General features: G+C 34.6%; 1 protein-coding gene and 1 long non-coding RNA gene across 5 annotated transcripts in view; one reads left to right on the top strand and one right to left on the bottom strand.

Moving 5' to 3' along the window:
• The window catches only part of AGMO (alkylglycerol monooxygenase), a 195,274-nt gene that overhangs the window by 24,317 nt on the left and 148,906 nt on the right, over positions 1-22,051 (top strand). The gene's annotated exons all lie outside the window — the stretch shown is intronic.
• On the bottom strand, positions 3,421-13,828 carry LOC308190059. Its single transcript, XR_013946822.1, has 2 exons — positions 9,181-13,828; positions 3,421-8,981 (listed from the first exon to the last, which is right to left on the bottom strand). It is a non-coding gene; the product is annotated as an uncharacterized lncRNA (long non-coding RNA).

The raw sequence follows: 22,051 nt of genomic DNA, 5'->3' as shown, positions 1-22,051 counted from the left end.
GAACTGTCAAGTGACTGAATGAAGCTCTGCTCTTTTTCTTGTCACAGCTTGTGTTGATTGCAAGGGGAATTGATACCCAGTGATTAAGAGAAAAGTATTCTTTTCTTGTGAATTTTAGAGAAAACATTTTTTGCCATTTTGGTAGCTGTTTTTTCTTATGATTTAAACAGGCTTGGGAGAGAAAGATATTAAATTGCTGACTCTGCAAGCCTCACAAAAATAGCAAAAGCAATAGCTGGTTTTCATATTTTTTGTTCTGTCTTCTGATTGTTGCTAGTCAAATACCTGCAGACAGGATAACATGAATTAAAAATAAATAGAGAGTTCATGTGATTATGATTCATCCGCTGCCTTCCTACTCCACTGTAAATAAACTACATCATTTGTTATTTCTATATGCTTATTTTTGCAACCAAATCTTTTACATTTCTTTTACTTCTCCGAAATAAGAGGTGCTCCTTTATCATGTATCCTAACATTTTCAGAGTGAGTAATACGTTTTTAAAAGACAGAGTCAATCAAACCAAATGATGACACTTATTCTGTCAATTAAGTGTATATTTTGGTTTAAGAAAGGTTCACCTGAAAAACCTTCAGCTGCAATCAAGCTTCCTGTCATGTAGTGGTCTAAAAAAATTACAGGAGCCTGCTTGTATTGTTTTCAGGTTGTTATTGTTCATAATAAGTTCCTGTTGTCTGAAAGACTGATTTCTTGTATATTGGCAAGAGTAATGTCCTGATCTGGGGTGAAGTTGATTTATTTAGGCTGTTAAATTTGTTGCGGCACATGCAGATATCACAAGCTCCTTCCTGTTCTACTTTAAAAGTTGAGAAAATAAGAGAAAAATTTCCATAATCTCTGTGAAGTTTAGAAGATGGGAATGAGAGGAAATCTACTGGATTATTTTTGCTTAATTTTCATTTCTGAATATCCATAAGAAGTTTACAGGTCAATAGATTTTCTAAGCATGCTATATGCCAGAGGTTATTAAGAGTGATGGTAATAACAAATCCACTGACAGGTTGGACTGCAGAAGAAGTGATTGACTGCTGATTTTTGGCTCTTTAGAATATTGGCTGTGCTCCAGGGTGAAGAGTAGGACATGGATCATTGCGATAGATGAGGCATTAATTTTTTTTATCTGGGTTCAACATCTAACCCAAGAAGACATAAGCTGTTTGCTCTTGGATGATGGAAAGGTATCATTGAGCAAAGTTACAACGCACTTGCCATGATTCTTGCATGTTTTCTGTAAATACATGGTAATTGCTTTTTTTAATTTTTTGGCCACAGGATACTGGGAGAAATGGATGTCTATGGCTGTTATGAATTAGGCCTTGATATGAAAATAAAAACAGGCTTTTTTGTTTTGTTTTGATGATGTCAGAGACCATGTATCTTTTAATCTTAAATATAATGAAATATTTATTCATGAAAGTGTGAGCTGACTCTGTTATGACATAATTTTTATAGCAAAAATTCAGGTGGTAATTCCAGCTTCTCTCAGCATTGTTTATCTTTTCTCAAACTTCCACCATCAAGAGATCTGGCAAGCTCCCCAGTACAAAATGAAAAAGAAACCGTATTCCTCCATTTTCCTTGTTAGCCATCTTTTCTTATGGCTGGGAAAGGGTCCAGCACAAAGTTAATGCTCCTCTTAAGTATCACTGAAATCCTGCTTTGGGGATTTAGATAATACATCAGCCTTGTCAAGGCTCTCTATATAGACGTGCATTAACAAGAGGTACCTATGGGTGTCTGGAGGGTGCAATCTCATTTTTTTCCTATACTCTGAGCCTGGAGTTGTCCCTGAGTGCACAGACTGGTGAAAAAGCTCTGGATCTGCTTGCACAAAAGCAAGTTGGTAACATGCTTTTACAATAAAACACTAGAAAATGTAAAATAAATATCCTTAAATATTTAAACCACAGGGAAAGTCTCTGTTCTTTTTCACCTAAACTTTTCTTTAAGGTGGTAAAACCTAAAGTTTCTGAAGCTTGAAATGAATTCCAAGTCACTTCACAAATGACTGTCTTCTGAGATCCTCAAGGAATTATGTACAATGTGTGGATTAAAAGAGCAGTTGTAATGAAGAAACTGATTTGTTGCACACATGGCTGTTGCGATTGTGGTCATGCTCCTGACTATTAAACTAACCAGACAGAAGTGTCATTGAGCATGAATCCCTTAAAACAGTATATTTTAGGGTGAAGTGGGAGAAGAAAGTTTACTATAAACTAGCATGGGTCGACCATTTAGAAAGACAGCTGACTTCACACATTCATAAACTTGGCTAGTGCTGCCCTCTAGTCTATGCATGTGCATTTTGAAAGGGGAAAAAAATCCCTTTGTAGTCTCAGAGTGGAGACATGAGGATGAAAGTATCTAACACTGTGTGGAGAAACAGCTCGTTTGACATAGTTTTCCAAGTGTGCTGCTGAAAACCAATGAAATGGTGCATAACACTTTATGGTTCTGTAGTACCTTAAGAAATACAAGTGTGAATTATCGAAGCTTTGAATCGAACCTTTTTGCAAGTAGTGATTGTGGGAAAGAAGAAAGTACTTCTGCAATAGTTTGTAGATTTTATTTTTAAGGTGTTTCACCTGGAAAAAAGTTTGGAATGGCTCTCTATGTACTATTTGACCTCTCTGTTGTTACAGAACCACATTCAGGCAGATAACTTCATTAGCTGAGGAGAGAAACTGTAACAGAAGAGAGACATAAGTGAACCTGCTTTCCTCGAACTTCCAAACATACATTTTTGCTTGCTTTAAATGTTCAATATGTATTTTACATTAAAAACATATATTTAGAGTAAGTGAAAACGCACAAGATAAAATATATTCTTGTTTCCCTAGATCTAATTTTAAGTCATGTTACTTATTTCAGTTAAAGACTTCTTACTAACCTAGACAGAAACAAGTATGTACTTCCTAAATTAGTTGCACACAAATCATTTTGTCTAGGCTCATCCAAACACTTTTTTTTTCCTATTTTTTCTTTTTTACTTTTTTTTCCTTCTTGTTACCCTAAACCAGTTGCAATGACTTTGGAGATGCTAGCTGTATATTTCTGATACAGTATCTTTGCATACTTGCTAGAAGGCTTTGTCCTGGATAGTCTAGGAGGGGCAAGGTTCATTTTTATGCCCCTTCTATGTTTGATCAATCTGCTGAAATCAGCAGATCGGCAATAAGAGGTATCAAATGTAAAAACATTTTTTAAAATTTCTTATATGAAAATGTGATTGTAAGGAATTAGGTTTAGAGCAAACGTACACATCATGTAATTATCAAACAGCATCAATAGTAACTTTTTTTTTTCAGTTAGATTTAAAGCAGAAGCATAATCCTAGAGAAATAAAAGGCATTGTTAAAACAGATGGCCCATTTTGATGCTTGTGTTTTTTCTGTTACAAAAAAAAAATATAAAAATTGTTTCTCCTGCTGTGCTAGTAAAAATGTTTGTCAGTCTGTATAGTTTCAGAATGGAGAAAGAAACACGTAGAATACTAACTCTCAGCATCCCCATTCTGAAGCTGCATTTTAGCTAAAAGGCACTGTGAAGATCTGTAGTACTTTGCAATTTCAAATGGCTCTTTTGAAATGTCTTTAAAATCACTTTTAAAACTGTGCAGAACTTTGCTTTGGAGCATCCCTGTGTCACTTTTCACCATCTACCTGTGGGAGAAAGTAAGGTGGCCCCTGGGGTGTGTCGATGATTCTGTAGTTGGCGGGCATAGCTCAGAAACAGACCCTGCTTTCCTCTTGGGGCAGTGAGCCACTCTGAGGGCTTGGGGATGTCCTTCTGCTCCTTAGTGGGGCATTGCTAAAAACAGCCAGCATTAAGACCAGGGATGTACCAGAAATACTAGTATTTCCATTTGTTTCAAGAACATATGTTTTTTATGCAAAATTTTCTGTAGCTTAAGTAGTATGAATAGATACACATTGGAAAACATTTTATGCCTGTATATAGAGAGAAGTTTTTGATTATATATAGTCTCGGCTGATGTGACTGACAAATATTTCCAAGCATGTGCAATCTGTCCTAGATCTTTTCAAAATTAACTACCAAAAAAAAAAAGATTTTGGATTTTCTATTGCTAATTGACACCCTTAGTGTTTGTTGACTGATGTACACTACTTACAAAGAATAAATGCTTGATTATTTGTAAAGGGTGTTATTGTTTTTTCTTTCTTCTTATTCATTTTACTATCTGTAAAAATTCTGAAATGACTTTTTAAGCAGACTAAAACTGCATTCCACCCTAACCCCCAAATGGTAAGATGTTCTTTTCAGGAGCATCAATTACTCAGATTTCTAGAAGCTTGATGTCTGTAATAGTTCTTGCTTGCTAAAAATCTGGTGAGGCCTTTACCATTTAAAATACTTTATTATACATTTCAAGATTGGCAGTTAACATTTAAAGTGTGTTTAGAGCAGACAAACCATTAGTGTATCTGGACAATATTCTTTGGGTGTATGTTTCCTTCATTGTATCTTTATTGCCTTAATTAAAGTATTTAAACTTCCAAAAATGGTTTTTGAGTACAGAGGTAGCAATCTTTTCCACATCAAACATTATCTGAATTGATAGCATACTGGTGGATAACTCAACAACAACAGAAAAAAAAAGGCTAAAGATAATTTTGCTTTTTTCTATTTTTAATAGCTAAAATTATCATTAAATCCTTTTTTTTTTAATCACTTGTTTCCTAACCAAAGACATTTAAACAACCTATACTACTGCTCAATTAAGTTATCTAATTGATTGGGTAATCTAAATAAATTCATCAAGGCTAAATATTTTGTAAGTAAAATTACTTGTTTTACCTTAAAATAAAGGTAAAATAAAATAAAATAAATAATAATAATAATAAAAACAACAACAAAAACAAGCCATACTCTAGATAGAATGCAAACATCACATTGCAAGAAGGATGTCTACAATGTTCTCATATGAAAAACTGTATGAAAGACAGATACCCCAAATAAGTGTCACTCAGCTGTTATGATATTCATAGTTGGATTTTGCAAAGCACTTGGATTTTAACACTGGATGTTGGCCTCTACTTTACTGTTGCTGGCAAACAAAAATTGTGAATAATCAAAGTGTATTGTTATGTTCATGTGAGGAAATGTAAGGTTTTGCAGGGTCCAGAAGTGGACTGAGGTCTTGCTCTCTTGGGTCTATTGCTATTTTAACTTCATAGAAACTCTTAAGAAACTTTTCTTCTGGTATAGCACTGTCATGCTCAGCCTTACTGACAAGGACATGTCAGTGGCAGTCACTATATAGACTATCAGTAAATCTGGCTGGGAGGATTCTTTGCTTGAAACAATGCAGAGCAACCAGGGCACCAGAGCTTGTAAAAATGTATAAGATTTTTTCCTTGTTACTTTTAGCTTTAATAAAATAAGGAGAATTCCTTTCTATAAAGAGAATATATATCACAAGCATCCCTGTCATTCTGATCATACCTCTCCATTTTATAGTTCTAAATTCAGCAGTGGCAAAGCTATTGCTAAAATGTGAAGCACAGATTCTCATGTTGTAATAACACTATTGCATGTGACAAGCTTTCATAAGGAATCATTTCAGAAATTAATGACATTTTTGTGTTTTTCTTCAACTCTAAATAAGTCTATTAAATTGTGACTTTTTTTTTTTTTAACAGCAGTAGTGTGAGGAAAGTATATGCTTTATATGTGCACCCTATATTTTACATGCTTTTATATTTTCCTTTAAATTATAGTCACTATTAACACATATGGATGCTGAGATCCAAAATACATCCTTCTTATGGTGCTGGTTTGTTTTACACTACTTTGGACAGTAATGTGATCTATGGTGTTACAAAAATAAAAATAAAGGGAGTTTTTTTACCCAGAACTGTCTTTTAGGTTAATATGGTTTTGATAGGAAATAGCCCTATTTTTTTTTTTTTTTTTTTTTTTTTTTTTTTATATATGAGTTGTTTATTAACTAGGAGTGATATGAGGCTAGAATAAGCACACCTGTCAAAGCTGGCTCTCAAGTCTTCCCCACTTTTCAAATCTTCTGGTGTCTTACCGACTCATTCTGAAGTGAAATTAATTTTTTTTATTATTGTTATAAATTCTGTTTTGTTACTTAATTATGTATTTTGTTTGTTGATTTAAGGTTGAAAAGTGAATCTAAATGTATTAAGGAGAATGCACAGTTAAGTATGTAAGCTTGTTATGTCATTAACAGCTTCCCTTGGCCATATGGGTAAAATAAATTTAAATCAGGAATATTTTCAACATTCCTATGGGGCAATTGGTAGTGTGCAACATGCATGCAATATACATTAAATAAACTCATATGAAATGATAGAATTTTAAGAATTTTTTTTTCTATAAAAATTGATACATTTTTTAAGTTAACCACTATTTTAAAAGCACTTCGATTTCACTAAGCAGAGTTAAATTGGAAAGCAAGAAGCTGGTTCAAAGAAATAACAAAGGAAAAGTGAGTGAAACCTCAGATAAAGAACAAACTTCAGAAAACTCATTGCCTAGTCTGAATTCTTTTTGTCCAAAACATTTTGCAAAGTAATTTCAGTCTGGATAATAGGATTATGATATGAAAAACTGGAAGTCAGATATAGATTTAAATTACTGAATAGTAAGAAAAACTACAATTATTTAGGAAAGATAGCCTCTGAAATGATTGATCTACATTTTGTTTTGTTAAATATGTGTGTTTGGTAATAGCATTTAAATCTCTTACAGTGACTTTTTTGTAGTTAAACTGCAGTGTTTTGCAAAGGAGATGACTTTCATTCTACCTCTGTAGGATGGGAGAAGGACGGCACAGGAAGACGATTTTCATAAAACAGCTTCTCTTTTTTTAGAAAATTGATACTCACATTTCCTGTTTTGTAACTATCCCAAATGTGAAAGGTTGATTGGAATAATATTTGCTATATAGTTTATTCACAAATCAATTCCTACCTGTCCCTTGAGTAGTTTCTTCTGGATTGTACTCTCTCCATTCTTTGTAAAACATAGAACACTTTTAAAGTCTGTTTTAAGATGTAGGAGATTTTGCATACATTGCAAATATGACTATGTAATAAATACAATTGCATATGTATGCTCCCTGTGGCTATAGAAGCACATATACACAGAATAAAAGCTACAGTCAAAAGAATCCAGACTGCTTATTTTTATACTTACTGATATCCCAGGGAAAAAGGTAAAAAGCAGTTTATAAAACCTGGACAAAAGAAGGATGTAACTTTTTTTTGTACTCCCCTGGGTTGAATCTCAGCTGAAATAACTGACAGTTTTTGGACTTACCGAAGGAAATGATGAGTGAAGATAAATATCCAGATGTTTGCTGGCCAGATGTATAAGATTACATTTTGGAAGGCATGAATACTCTACCTGTGTCTTCTGAGAAAGAGGTTGTAAATAGTAAACATTCTAAATTGTCTCTACAATCTGTGAAAAAAAGGGATTAAAACTAAAACTTTTGTGTTTTGCCTTCAATGTAATTTCTTAAGAACAGATGCAGGTTGCACATGCAAATTTACATAGCATACAAGTGGAATTTTTTTAAAAGTCATTACGTCTGCATGGCTAACTTAACACCCTTTGTGCATTGTTTTTAATTTAGGGGAGATGCAGCTTATGGAACTGTCTTAATTTTCCAGCAGTAGGAAATAGGTGTGTCCAGTCTTTGAAAGTTTCCTATTTTCTGTTCCCATGTTTCAAGCTGCCTATTTACGACAACAAAAATTTAAACCTTGACTTTTTCCCCTCTTTCCCCCGCCTACGCTAAGTCTCTCCCTTTCCCACCTAACGTACAGATCTGCTTCTTTTCAAATAAATTGTTGGAAGCGGTTGCCTGCTCATACAGCAGCACAGCTCATCTCAGCTTGTGCTTGCTCTCAAACTTGGGAAGAGGAAAGAAAAGTCTTGTTAAAGTCAAGTAAATAACTTAGCTGCTAGGCAGTAGGAAAAATATTGGATTTGATTGTGTATTATTCCCATATGGGTGAGATATATTTAAAATTGAGAAGGAAACCAGCTCCCTTAAAACTTAAAGGGACAGATTTTCAAAAATTGGCAGCCAATTTTCGCCTATAATTGTACTTAATGTGGAAGGGATTTTCCTCTGCTGATGAGGGATAAGAGGGTCTTGCCACTGGACCAGCAGTAAAGCAGTGGAGGCCCCTTCCTCTAGCACGTCAGTGTTGTTACTGGCCATCTTTCCTTCTTAGGTCTAAAGAGCTCCCATGGCCCGCAGGACTCCAGGGAAGTGGGTGAGGCTGGAGCCTGCGTAGCAAGCTGCAGTGCATGGGAAGGGATGGGATGGGATGGGAAGGGAAGGGATGAAATCGTACCAGCTCCCCCCTCCTTTAGGAGCTCCAAAACAACCATGTCAAAAGTGTAAATTTTTTTTTTTTTTAAACTGAAAACTTTTACAATTGTTTAACCGTGATTCTTCTCCTGGACAGGCAGTGTTGCAGAATGGTTCAGCACTGCAAACTCCCTTAATTGGTGTAGCTTGTAATTTTAAATGGAAACAGCCTTTAAGGTTTTTTGTTTGTTTGTTTGTTTATTCTGTTTATGTAGATTTCTTTGTGTTCTCATCCTGTCAGTGTGTAAACATTACAAAACATAAAAACCATATAATTACAGAAGTCCAGTCTCTCTTTAGAAAGAAACAAAAGACTTGCAGAAATCCCTGTCTCAAAGGCTGTCCAACTCCTTCTTTGCCAACTTATTCATTTCTTCCCAGTTGTGTATAAGAACAAATAGGCTCTAGAGGGTGACCTGAAGGTTGGCCTTTGCAAGCAAGTAGAAATAGACTGTTTCAATTTCAGTGTAGTCCTCCTGATGCTGCTTTGAAATGTTGTGTACTCAGGTCAAGAAAGATGCTAAAAGACAGAACAATCTGGATGTATCACCAGACACAAAGCTTGGTGTCACAAGTCTTTACCTATAGAGAAGAAAGAAGCATGGTTGAGAAGAAAATACAAGGAAGAGGGATGGATAGTTACCACAAAGAAAAATTAATTGTGGAAGTGGTATTATCCTGCTCCTATGAAGGTCTGGGGATTCTGGTCCTGGGAGCTCAGCCCTGCTCCTGGGGCAGCTTCTTTTCTCCAGCAAGACAGAATAAAGTGCCAGGGAATAACCTCGTCAGCTACAGGTTGAGTAATGAATGCAGTGGCACTTGGAAGTTGTCCCCATCTGGTGCTGTGGTCATGGCAGCATAGCATCTCCTCGGTGGGCAGGAAGCTGGACCCTTGTCATTTGCAGCTGTGGTTTCTTCATGCTGGTGGGGAGGTGGGACAATGGAGAGAAAAAACACCTATTTCAGATTTGCTCATTAAACTAATTATTTCTCAAACACATGGTGGCTTATTGATCCATGTCTGTTGCCAGCTGTTGCAATGTTACTGTGTCTCAACAACTTTATTGGCACTATAGGTTTTGAAATCATTCTGAAATTATTTTTCCTTTGGCTTTGATTTCTGTGCCTGTAGGACACATTTACTTTTTTTTTTTTTCCCTACATCTAAGAGGACTGAAGTAATTTTTGTCATAGTGAACAGGCTCACAGGTAAAGCACTAATGGAAATTTCACATATCACAAGAATAACTAAAGGGAGAAGTCAAATGGGCAGGCAAATATTCAGATAGGAAAATGCTATTGATCTGAGTGTGCAAGTGGGATATGGAAACACTGCTGGGTGTGGGGGAGAACGTGAAGAGGGATGGATGGAGCAGAGGAATGTGACAGAAAACACTAGGTATTGGGGTGGTGTGGAGTATTGTGTGCGGAGTCAGGACAAAATGAGGAGGCATGGTCTGAGGTTAATGTGAAATGAGAAAATTTATGATGGATTCATTAATGGCTACTGCGTGGCATAGTGGAGGGATAAAGCCCTGTCCCATAAAGCCTGCAGGAATTTTGCTGTTAATTACAAAGTGAGAGTTTGCACCCAAAGTGAAGGCAAGTCCTCTTTTCATATCAGGAACTCAGAAATCCTGTTTTTTTTTGCATACTGCTAAAATGAAATTTTGCAATATGGTTTGGGCAGCCCTCTCGTGCTGAAAGCACTCTAGCCACTTCCTAATTTATGCTTCAAAATCTTATGATTGTCAAAAGAATATAAGGGTTTTTCAATACATAGAACTGGAAATAGTAGCTTTTATCAGAAGAGTTGGGTAAAATTGCCCTCTACTCTCTGTTATGAGAGAGAAGACAGTGGCAAGTGGTGGAGGAACACATTTTTATATAAAATTTTCACAAGAACATTTCTTTAGAGATATTTAATTTTTTTCATTTGCTTACATTCAACAAATAGGTGTATAAATATTTGTTAGTTACATATAGATTTATATCTGTTAGTCAAGTGATGGAAGCATCCCTTGAGAGGTGCGCTACTGAGTGTTAATATAATTGCTAAAAACTTTCACACATTTTTTAGGTGGGAATAATATCCAATATGTAACGTATTTTCTGTGAGGTGACAGCACAACATTTTACACATTAATCAAAATAATTCACAGAGCTTACTTCATCTTCCACTCTAGAAGGATATAGTTACTACACAAATAACTTTAGGACAGGAAGTAAGAATAATACTGTAATTAACTGAAATTGCAGGGGAACTTAGGTAGTCAGAATGTAATTATGCAAGGCACAACTCAGTCAGGAAACAGGATTAACTTTCCTGTTCTTTTGAAAAATGCCAGATGATTGCTAATATTTATAAATGGTTTTTACACATCAACTGAATGATGATGCCTGTGACAGAGGAGTTGCCTTTAAAATTATGCTAAACAGTTGGTTCCTCTCTGACTCAGTGATAAAGATACTTCCTCCAGAAGCAGCTGTTAAATTTCCTTCTTGAAAGCTATATTTCCTTAAAGGTGACACATGCAAACATTGACTCAATCTTTATTAGTTTTTCAGGATTAATTTGATCACAGTTTATCCAAAGTAAAGTTAAATTGAAAATGACTTAATTAAACTAGTTTGTTCTAGAGGGGGAAAAAAGCGCATATTCTATGTTATGTCAGACACAGGAAAGCTCAGCATGACAGATATTGCCTCAACAGTGAAATGGACACTTTCTCTAACTTCCAAAGTATTACAAGACCACTGCTAACTTTAGCAGAAATTGTTTCTATAACCTATATCATTGCTGAAAATGTTTACTATATGGTTCAGAAGTAATGCATTAGAGTTAAAGTCAGAATTAAACTGTGCCAGAAGAAATAGAAAATGGGAGTAGCTACTAAGTATTGTCAATTTAAATCCATAGGCAGGGAATGATATTTAGTTCTGGAAGAAATTTACCATATCTGTGATTTGCTCTAAAGAAAATTTTGGAATGCTAGTTAAAAACAAAGTATGGCAGTCCACAAGTCTGACACAAGTGAATGCTGTATTGGCAACTGCTTTGAATGCTAAATATCAACAAGGTAAAAATAAGCCACAGTGTAGACCTAATGTACACTTCTGATTCCCATACACTAGACACAGTAACTTCATTGCAAACCTGCCTGGTGTTATTTTTAGGCAAGTCATGAGTTTAACCTTAGATTATTCTATTTATTTATTATTTACTTTTGAACTTGTGCTTGCAATGCTTTTAAGTATTTTAAAATTAAGTTTCTGACTACTATTTTTTTTAAAGTCAAAATTAACTTTTTTTTCTTTCTTTTAAATTTCATGGCTTTTATCCATAATTGTGAATAAGTCCATAAATTCTCCGTTATCTGCTAGGTTGATTAACTACATTTATAATATGATGGCTATTAAATGTCACTTTATAAAAAAGCACATAATGGGATACTGATTACAGTTTAGTGTATGGTATTATAAAAAAAAGTATTTTAATCTGATACTTCAGGAATATTATTCTTAATACAAATTAAAATTGTTAATTTCACATCTAATTTTACTGCATTGGCTGAGTCTACAGGGTAAAATCACAAAAATCATATCTCCACTTACTGATTTTGAGAGATTTGTTCTGCTTTTGGTATGTGTGTTCCTATGGAAATAAGATTCCGTAAGCAATGCTGTTTATGTTAGATGTCTAACTGCCAGTCTTTTTGATCAAATAGCATCCTGCACTCAAGAGCTGAAGTGTGACAGTTCCACACATTGCTTTAAGGAAAGCTAGCAGAAAGTTAACATCTGCCTTTTTGACTTCCCATAGCAGGGAGTGGATCAGTGAAGAGATAGAAAACCTTAATCCTTTGTACTCACTAAAGTATGTCTGACATCATGAACACAATTCTGTGGTATTTCTTAGGGTAAGACTTGCCAAGACTGTAAAGAAAATGTTTTTGCAGGGAGTCTTACTTTGTCCTGACATTTACGTGAGGACACAATTCGCCATGAACCTTTTAGTCTTCCTCTGTCAGAGAATAATGAAAGGAGCCTATTCATCGCAGTCTCTTGGTGTTTTTGTGGAAGAATAATAGTACAGTTGCACAGACCCACTCCTCATCTGAAATATGAGTAAGGCCTCGAACTAGAGCAATCTGTGCCCACTGCATATTTCTACCAGGATGCTGGACCGTTGCCATTGTTAATAATGTTGAACCTAAAACCAGCAACTACAAATGAAAGAAACAGATAAAAAGACTTATAAAAATCAATGCCAATAGTATAAATATACCAAAGATCATATCAGAAAAAAATATGTAGGATAACTATTTATTATTACATCAGGTTTTAAAATATTTACACTCAGAAATGGCCTTCTCTCATTTTGTAATTGTGGAATATTCCTTTGGGAGCAATGGCAGGATGTTTTCTGTTAACCTCATTTTTTTTTAACTAGAAAAGGAAGGCAATTTCTAGCCAATTTTTTTTTTTTTCTTCCCCTCTTGTAACTAGGTAATAAACTTGTATCTAAAGAAACACTTGCTAGAAATTGCTGTTATCTGTTTAAAATTTACGGAAACTCTGTATTTTAATGGTACAATAACTAATGCTCAATTATAGAGGAATTCCTCCGGAAGAACAAGTCATGACTGCAAGTGCCAAATAAATCTGGTGGTGTGACACGGATAGTAAAATTTCATAACAATAGTAATCTGAGGATCATATTTTCAAAGCAGATCATGTTGATAGTACTACAGCTGACCTGGCTATGTTTGATTTGGTGTGTATGTGAGGTATAATGCTACCGAACTATTGAGGATTGAACAGGGTGACTCCCTGTACATGAGGTGAAAAGTGATGAAGTTATAACCCAGATGAAATACATTTTTAATAAAATAAATTGGACCGAGGTCACAAGAGTTCTCAGAAGCATGAGCCTTTCCAGAGTTTGGTACCCATAATTATATTGTCGCAACCTGAATGTCTCATAACCTAATGAAAGGGAGACAAAAGAAGAGAACTTTTTAAAATTGGAATGTTACTATATAGAATTAATATAAAAACTGAATCACCACAAGGAGTTTCCAGGTAGGCATAAATTAGGCATACTGCGTAGAAGGAGAGTTGCAATTTCACACTGAACAAGATTGCTACTGTGACTAGTGCTGGAGTTGACAAGGAAAGAGTAAAATTTTTAGATGCAAAATAAGCTCAGCCTCCATGTCCTTGTGGCATTCTGTTCAGTAACGATACTTTTTTTTTTCTTTTTTTTCTTTTTCCCAAATAATTCTTCAATCTTTTTTCAAAAAATGAATGTGTTCTCAGTTAAAATGCCAATGTTTATGCACTTATTTTTTGCCAATTCATTAGACAGATGAAGAAGATGAAGATGAAATATTTTTTACATTATTATTATAATATTTTTATTTTTACAGACATAAATTATTATTATGTATTCTTTTACATAATTTTAAAATAACTTCTACTGTTGAAAGTACAAAACCAAAACTAGCAACAATGTTTAATTCTCCTGTTTTATTACTTGTTAATATATTTGCTCTTATGATTTGAAAAAAATATATATTTTAAAACACTGTTGTGATTTAAGTCAATTTTTTCAGATCACAAACATTCTGGTCAAAATATACAGCTGTCTTCTTTGAGTTATCTATTCCTCATTTATTCTGGAAATATGGTAAGGAACTTAAATTTTCTTACAATTTGAGGCTTCCAATTAAATGAGACAGTCCTGTCAATTCAAAACATTTTAAAAGAAAGTTTAATTGTTTTTAAGACTAGAAGATTTACTTTTGGCTTATTTTTCATATTTATTTTTATTTATTTATTTGCAGAGGTGTTTGCATTGTTTTCATTTAATGAGTGAATCAGAAACTTTAATGTTCTAGTTGACTGAAGCAACATGCTAAGGTTTTGATATAATCATGATTTCAGCCATATAAATGACATGCAGCATGCAGAAAATAAGATTATTTTTCATTTTCAAGAAGCAGAAGAAATGAAGGAATAAGGACTTAATTTAACACTTGTTATCGAATATAAGTGACAATAAGAATCTTAAATAAAAATAATATCTCAGAATTCACATATCATTTGTTTGCTGGAAGCATTAATTTTACTGTGCAGCACAGGGAGTAATTACTACAGTAAATGGTTATTTTGCAGTGCCTTGAATATTTTGATGGGATTGATTCTTTAAAAAATATGTAGAATCATTTTTTTATATAAAATTTAGATAAAGTTTAATCCCATGTTCATTCTAAATACATAATCACTTTACAACAACACAGCAGCAAGTACCTAAACCTAGATCTTAAAAATTTAGGTACCAAAATTAATTTTCAAGGTATGTAAGTCTATCGAAACACCATCATTTTGAGAGGTAATTTCACAAAGCAGATATTTAAATATTTCTTTGTTAGAAAGGATTGAAAATAGTGTCTACTGAAGAGCCTGTGGCATTAGTACAACAGTGGAGTAGGCTCCCTGATAGCACTAGGGATAAAGGGGAAAAAAATTTCCATCATTCAGAGTTCTCATCACTTCAGAAGATTAGGTGACCTAAGGAAAAGGTACAAACATATCTGCAGTTGTCGTGGAGAAAGAAATAGGCATGGTAATGTATGAGTTGAATATCTTAAGAAGAAGGTTCTACAATTTGACTTACTATTTTGGGCAAGAGACTGTGAACAGTTGCAAGGTAAGGACTGAGAATAGTTGCTGCTGTTGCTTGAGAAATTAGGGGGTCATTTGCATTGGAGCCTCCCATACGCGTGGAAAAGGTCAGCGGAAATATTACTAGGGACGTGTTGAGGCTCTAGCACTTCCCTGATGGCTTAGAAGGGAGGGCCTTTCCCTTACTGCACTGTGACTTGTAATGTACTTTACATCCAGCCGTAGTGGAGGAAGTATGGAAAAGTCATCTTTGCAGGAAAAAAATGTTTTTGAACCTGTGCACATTTAATGGATAGCTATTTTTATATGTTTATAACATTATAAATATATGGAGTATTTTCTATTTTAGAATATTTACATGAGACAAATGAAACTATGAGGGGTAAGGCTGCTCAGGTAACAAAAGATATTGCTTCTTCTAAATACATCTTTAAAATTGAGTCATACAACCATTGGATGGCAAACAACTTTTGATAGTCAATGTCTTGTTTGTATTGAAAACTTCAGAACAGCATTGTGATTTTCGGTGTAGGTATTAACTTTTTCAACTGCTACTAAATTGTAACTATTAAGTTGTACATATAAAAATAAGTATGGCTGAGGATCTTATTAGACAATATTCTTACAATTTTTATGTCATGTTCAATACATTTTTGATTGTATTTAATTACAAAATATAAAACATTTTTTAAAATTATGTTGATGATCCCCTCATCATGGAGACATTGGGTTGTCAGTAGTTCTAGAACCAGAATCAGAGATTTCTATTTGCCAGCCTAAAGAGAATTATTAGTCACATTCTCAGGTCATATCTTAAACAGTCATGGACTTCTGAACCACTAGACTGCATACTTTTTAGCATGATAACCTATGAGGGAGGCAGATCAGTGCACTGACCCAAAGAATAATCAATATAATTTTCCAACTTGTTGTGTGATCCTGAATCAATATCCTTGCTGTGATGCTGAATCAATATGAGAATAAAACATTAAAGGAAAATGTATAGACTTGAGCATCATTTTCTGATATGTTTTTAAAAAGTTTGGATTTAAGGGATGACAGTGTATTATTTTTCATGTCTGAATGGAACAACATAAGGAATACTTTTTCCTCTGAGAGGATGAAGAACATTATCTCTTCCAGAATATCTGTGTTCTGTAGTAATTGCTCTTGTGGAATTAATTATCTGCTACTCAAGGGAACATACTTAATCGTGCTGGTTTATTTCTGATAGCTGTGGAAACACAGAACTTATTGCCAACTCTAAGACCCTTCTGACAAACGAGAATCACTTTTTATTAATTTTCTCTGCCTTAGTTTGCAGTACCCCAAATAACTAGTTTCAAGATAGCTTAGGTAATTCTACCCAACCTGTAGTAACCAGACACTTAAGAAAGTCTTCACACTTGGTGGGTTTTATTTCATTTTGTTTTGAGCAGGAGTTAGTCTATCCATTCTATAATTGCTAATAATCTTTTTGTAAAGGTAAGCATGTTTCAAACGGTAATACTTTTATAAAAACCTTTTTCTGTATGTGAAATGCCTCAAAAGAGACAAAAATATTATTTTGTACAATATGAGTGTTATTTTACTACTGCCAGGTTCTGACTCAACAGCAATGTATGTATATATTTTTGAATGAAAGATTTTTACAGTTACTCAGTGTTCAAGATGGATTTATTATGAAACATTCAAGTGCCATTAATGTTTCTTGTTCTCTTTGAGCAAAATAATAGCTTTTGTGGAAACAACGTTCATTTAATTCATTTCATCACTCTTAAAATTGTGATGCTAATGGTTTATTTCATTGATCTACTCTCTCACTGGAAAAAAAAAAAGGCAAAAAAGACAAAAATTCTAATTTAAGACAGGTTAACCTCCACTCCTGTATAAAGTAAATGGATATGGCAGTGACAAAACCGTCAGTCTCTCTACCTGTCTTATTAGACTTTAGAAGCAGTAGTCTTTAGTTTAATAAAGGCCCTGTCTTCCAGCTGGATTTGTGAAGGGAAATGCTCCCACACAGAGCTCATTGTAACTAATGCTGCTTTTATGTGCACATGCTATAACTATGCTTATGGCATTTGATACAGTGAAAGAAATCTACTTGTTATACTAGCCATCAGTATTTTATAAAAGTGAACAATTTAGCATGCGATATCTCAATAACCTTCATATTATAAGCTTCTATTTATCATTTAAATAATTTTCATTGGATATTGCTTATGTTTTTTTTTAATGTTGTTGCTTTCCATATTCACTTTAAACCTTGATTTAAATTCCTTATGCCTTTTGCAGTACATTACCAATAAATGCTTCTTGCACATTGTTCATTTTATAGCAGAGAATATTACTTTTTTATTGGTAATTGTACAGCAGATTAGTATGTGGTGAAAAAAAAAATCCATTCTTTTCCTAAGGCACAAAACCAAGTTCCTGTCTGTTTTGCGGATGTTAAAAATCCCTTGACACTCAAAGAAGAAGAGTGGGAGTATTAACTCTCAGGAACCCTTGGCTGAGTATCCATGAAAAGAGTCTTTCTCCTCCCAGCACAGGGGACTAAGCTTGTTAGGAATGCTTACTGTGAAAGAAACACTTTATGTAATCTTAATAAATAAAACAAATTTAAGAGCATTTTCTGAAACAGGAGGGGAGGAATGGGACCTAGTTCAACTTTTTATGTTATTAAGAAATATACAGAGTAGGACAGATTATCTGAGGATTTGTCCAAGTTTCTAAGCATGAACTGCTTTGGGGAAAATGACTGTAAAAATAATTTTCCCTACCTATTTTTAATATTTAAAAACTGTGGGGGGAAAAAGTCACTTTTCTCCCTCTTCCAAAAGGTATGTAGAATAAATAGACAAACCACCTGCACTGTAAAGGTCATAAGGGCCTTGAAAGTAACTTAACATGATGTAGAAGAATTATTTGAAATGACGAGATTGTCAGTCAGGGTGACTGCCCTAAGTAGTAGAGTAATATTAGTGACTGCCACATAAAAATAAAGGGTCTTCCACAATAATTTAGTATATTCAAAGTCTCTAGAGGGTCTCTTACGTATTACAGATTTCACGGATTTCCAAACTTTTCCAAATATATAAGGATATAACCCCTCTAGCTACAAAAAACCAAGCCTGTAGAAACTCAAAGAGATTCTTCGAGGTGTGGGCTATCTCAGCCAACACCAGTCTGGCAGATAGCAGCATATAGGGCTACTGTGCCTAGTGGAACTGCTGGCTGCCTGCGCTAGAACCCAGGGCTTTGTGTTAAGACAAACAGGGAGAGCGGGTGCCAAGAGAGACAGCCCTGCAGAGCTGTGGATAGATGTTATTATTTTTAAGAAGAAGCTGTCTGGTGATATAACAGGGCTGACCTTGTTAGTGGAAGCTTCATAAATCTTTCTTAAGTGAAAGTTCCTGGCCGTGCAGGTTGGAGGGCAGACAAAAGAATCAAAAGAGCCAGGATGTGAAGTCTCTGTACTGTACATGTGAGGGCTGCCTATGAGACTCTGCAATAATACAACAATAGCCAAGATTGCAAGGCATAGCTTCAGTTCACTGCCTGCTTTCAACTGCTTCTAATAACAGTTTTAATTTTAGATTCCTCATGGCCTTCTCCATAAATTCTTAAAGCCATAGCAATTTGCTAAAAATAAATACATTAATTAATTAAATGCTATTGAAAACACTATTGAAAAAACTCTTAGTGATATAGTTCAAGATGATGATTAGAATAGAAAACAAAGATATAGAGTGGCTAGAATATAAATGTTTGTTTTGTTTTGACTTTCCACATATTTGCTGTGCTGTGATGACAAGATATATAATATAATGTAATGTAATATAATATAATATAATATTGGTCAACCTACAGGAGACCATTTTCTGTTGTTATCATCTGGTAATTGTCTGAGTTGGATACTTTGCTGTACAGAACCTTCTCAAAGCTGGCTGAAGAAGCTTGCTGAAGAAGCTGGCTCCTTACAGATGGGATGCTGCCAGTCTCGCGGTCCAGAATGAAACTGAGAAACCTTCTTTGTGGTTAATGTTTGCACCTGTTCAAACATGATATATATGTATGTGGGATATACATAGCCTGTCTTACTCCATCAGAGCTGAAGCCACGAGCATTGGTGTTTGCCAGATGTGTACTGGTGACACTGCATATAGGATAGGCACTTTTCAGTTCCAAAAATCACAAGACTTATCTAGTTGAGCTAACTGGGCTTACAGTGTAATTTATCTTGTTTTGTGTTGCAGCAGTATTAGAGATCACATAATCCCTAATTTGGGGTTGTGCATGAAACTTTCCTCTTATAGCTCCATGCAGTTGTGCATAAACAGGTGGAAATCAGTTTTGTTACACTGAAATCCATATTTATTGTGTAAGAAGAAATTGAAGGACTAAGAAATGGAAGTATAATGTTTAGACAAGTATTCAGGACCAGCTTTAAGGCCATCTGAATTGAGTAGGGAGACTTCCCCCCCCCCCCCCCCCCCCCCGGAGCTCGGACAGGAACAGGATGTATGTTGGTAGAGTTTATGTGCTGTAGTATTTCTAGGGAAGTTTTCCTTTCTTTATTTGCTATTTTAACATTTCAGCATACCATCATTTCCCCAAGTGGAAAATTTACACGAGGTGAAACATAATGAAAACAAATGAGCAAGACTTGATTGGCTTTGCAATTTACGTGAAATGTTGGCAAGAGCTGTGATTAAGAGTTCAAATTCACACAGGCTTAATCAAAAAGAAATTAAAATCCTGTAAAAATTCTGCTTAGGATTCTCTTACAGAAACCAGAATTGTCAGCAAGAGCTAATTTTGTGTGTTTATATCAAGACCAGGAGAAAGGAATAGGAAATAGAGCATAATGAGCAGTCAAAATGTAATTAATACATGTACATCAGTATACACCCAGAAAATGTGATAACCGATAGTCGGTGTATAGCTGTGAGCTTGGGACAATGTTATCCAGTGGAAGACACAGGCTGATCTTGTTGGCAGGGAAACATACCATCCTTGTGGGTGCTGCTTCATCATTCAAGTTAGAAATGAATGAGCTCAAAACTAACAGTGGATAATGGGCAGTCTTAATGTCCCTCCAGGTAAATCTGTCTTGACATCTCATCATATTATATATTTCCTCATATTATACCCCATGGTTTTTTGTTCAATAGTTCAGGAAATTCTTACTGTACATGTTGGAAATTTTTAGGCAACATGTTATAATTAAATGAAATCAGAGTAGGTTATTCTCTGTATGACAAAATTATCATTCACAGTATCCATCATCAGGAACACAAGTCCTGCAGTGCAGTACAATTTAATTACTTGCCAGGGAAGAAATTGAAAAGAAATCTAACAGGTTTTAAATGGAAGAAAAGAAATAGAATAGGAAGAATTTGAAAAGAGTTAATGCTCATTTGACGGAAAAATTACAAGTATTAAAGATTTAACCAGTATCATTCTTTTACACAATCATTTGAAGCTTAGGAGATGGGAGAAATGTGGTTTTTAAAATGAAAGATAGCATATCAGGAAAAGGATTTCATTATTTCAGAAGTGAAGATTGAATTATTTATGCTAACTGTTAGTATTTTCTTACTGTGGCCTGCACCACTTATTTTATAGCAAATTTCACAAAAGTGTAGGTAGGAAAAGAATTTGGCCCAATAAGTCTCACTGTAGATGCCCTGACACTCCCATTCTTTCCAGTCTTCACCTAAATGATAAAAAAAAAATAATAAAAAAAATCCATTGTTTCCAGTGTATGGATTTATATAGGTCAGTAAGGATCAAAATGAGCAATGTCTGTATTCTTGTTAACTAAAGTTCACCATAACTTTTGAACCTGAGTAGGGATTATTTTTTTTTTTTTAAAGTGGAAAATAAAATCTAATAGTTTCACTAGGAACATGTTCTGGGACAACTAATCATTTCCTTTTTGTGGGTGTGACCCTTTAATATGTTTGAAGTATTTTGGCAAGTATTTCACAACTGTTACAAAATTTGAAATTTGCCAAACATATGATCCTGATGCACTCTAGGCAGACAACAGCTTACAACAAGTAAGAGAAAATCAAGGTGCTACAATTTGTAATGTGTATTGCTGCCATACTAGGAGATCCTTGTTTTAGCCAGCTAAGATCTTTTATATTATGGGGAGTGCAATCAATAAATTGTATGCTAGTAACAACTGTTCTATGTATCACATCATATTTCTGTATTTAGGGGCCCAGATCAGGGTAGAGGGTCCCCACATTTTATTATACTAAACTGTACCTGTTCAGCTCTCAAAGCCAGGTTAAGAAGAGTTGTCTTCCAGTTCATGGTAAATGCACCACCAACAACAAAAAAATCACTTCCTTCTGCCAAAGGGAAACAAAGCAAGACATTGAACAGAAAACTCCATTTACCAAACATTCCGTCTTGCTCAGTGTCTGTGGCCTTACTAAGGAATTGCAAATAGTGCAAAATAAACAAACTACATTATTTGTAAGAAATCTTCATGGGTAACTACTCAGATGATAGTTTGCAATAGTCCTTTAAAAGTAGCCAAAGATGCTTTTGACATAATGGTTTATATGCTTTAAGATGGAGCCTCAAATATCCAGATTTATTTAGCAGGAAAACATAAACCTACATAAATCTACATAAAGTTCTGCTTTTTTTTATTTTTATTTTTATTAACAAGAGATTCAGTGGACACGCCACTCCAGTTTTTATTGTGGGCTGTAGATATTGGAAATGAATGCATATACTATATATGTAGTTCTGTAAAATACATTGATACTGTAAATCCTGCAAAAATATTAGCATGGCCCACTGACAGCTTTCAAAACCACATTCATTCAGTAAATATTCAGAGTACACCGGATATGTCAAGTTGCACTTTGGCAACAAGTTTCTTGGAGATGCCCAATACTTTGTTTATGATTTAAGTGATGAGATTGGAAGGA

Source organism: Anser brachyrhynchus (genome assembly GCF_964034855.1).
Source record: "Anser brachyrhynchus genome assembly, chromosome: 2".
Lineage (NCBI taxonomy): Eukaryota > Metazoa > Chordata > Aves > Anseriformes > Anatidae > Anser > Anser brachyrhynchus.
This window is presented reverse-complemented; position numbering and strand designations above follow the sequence as displayed.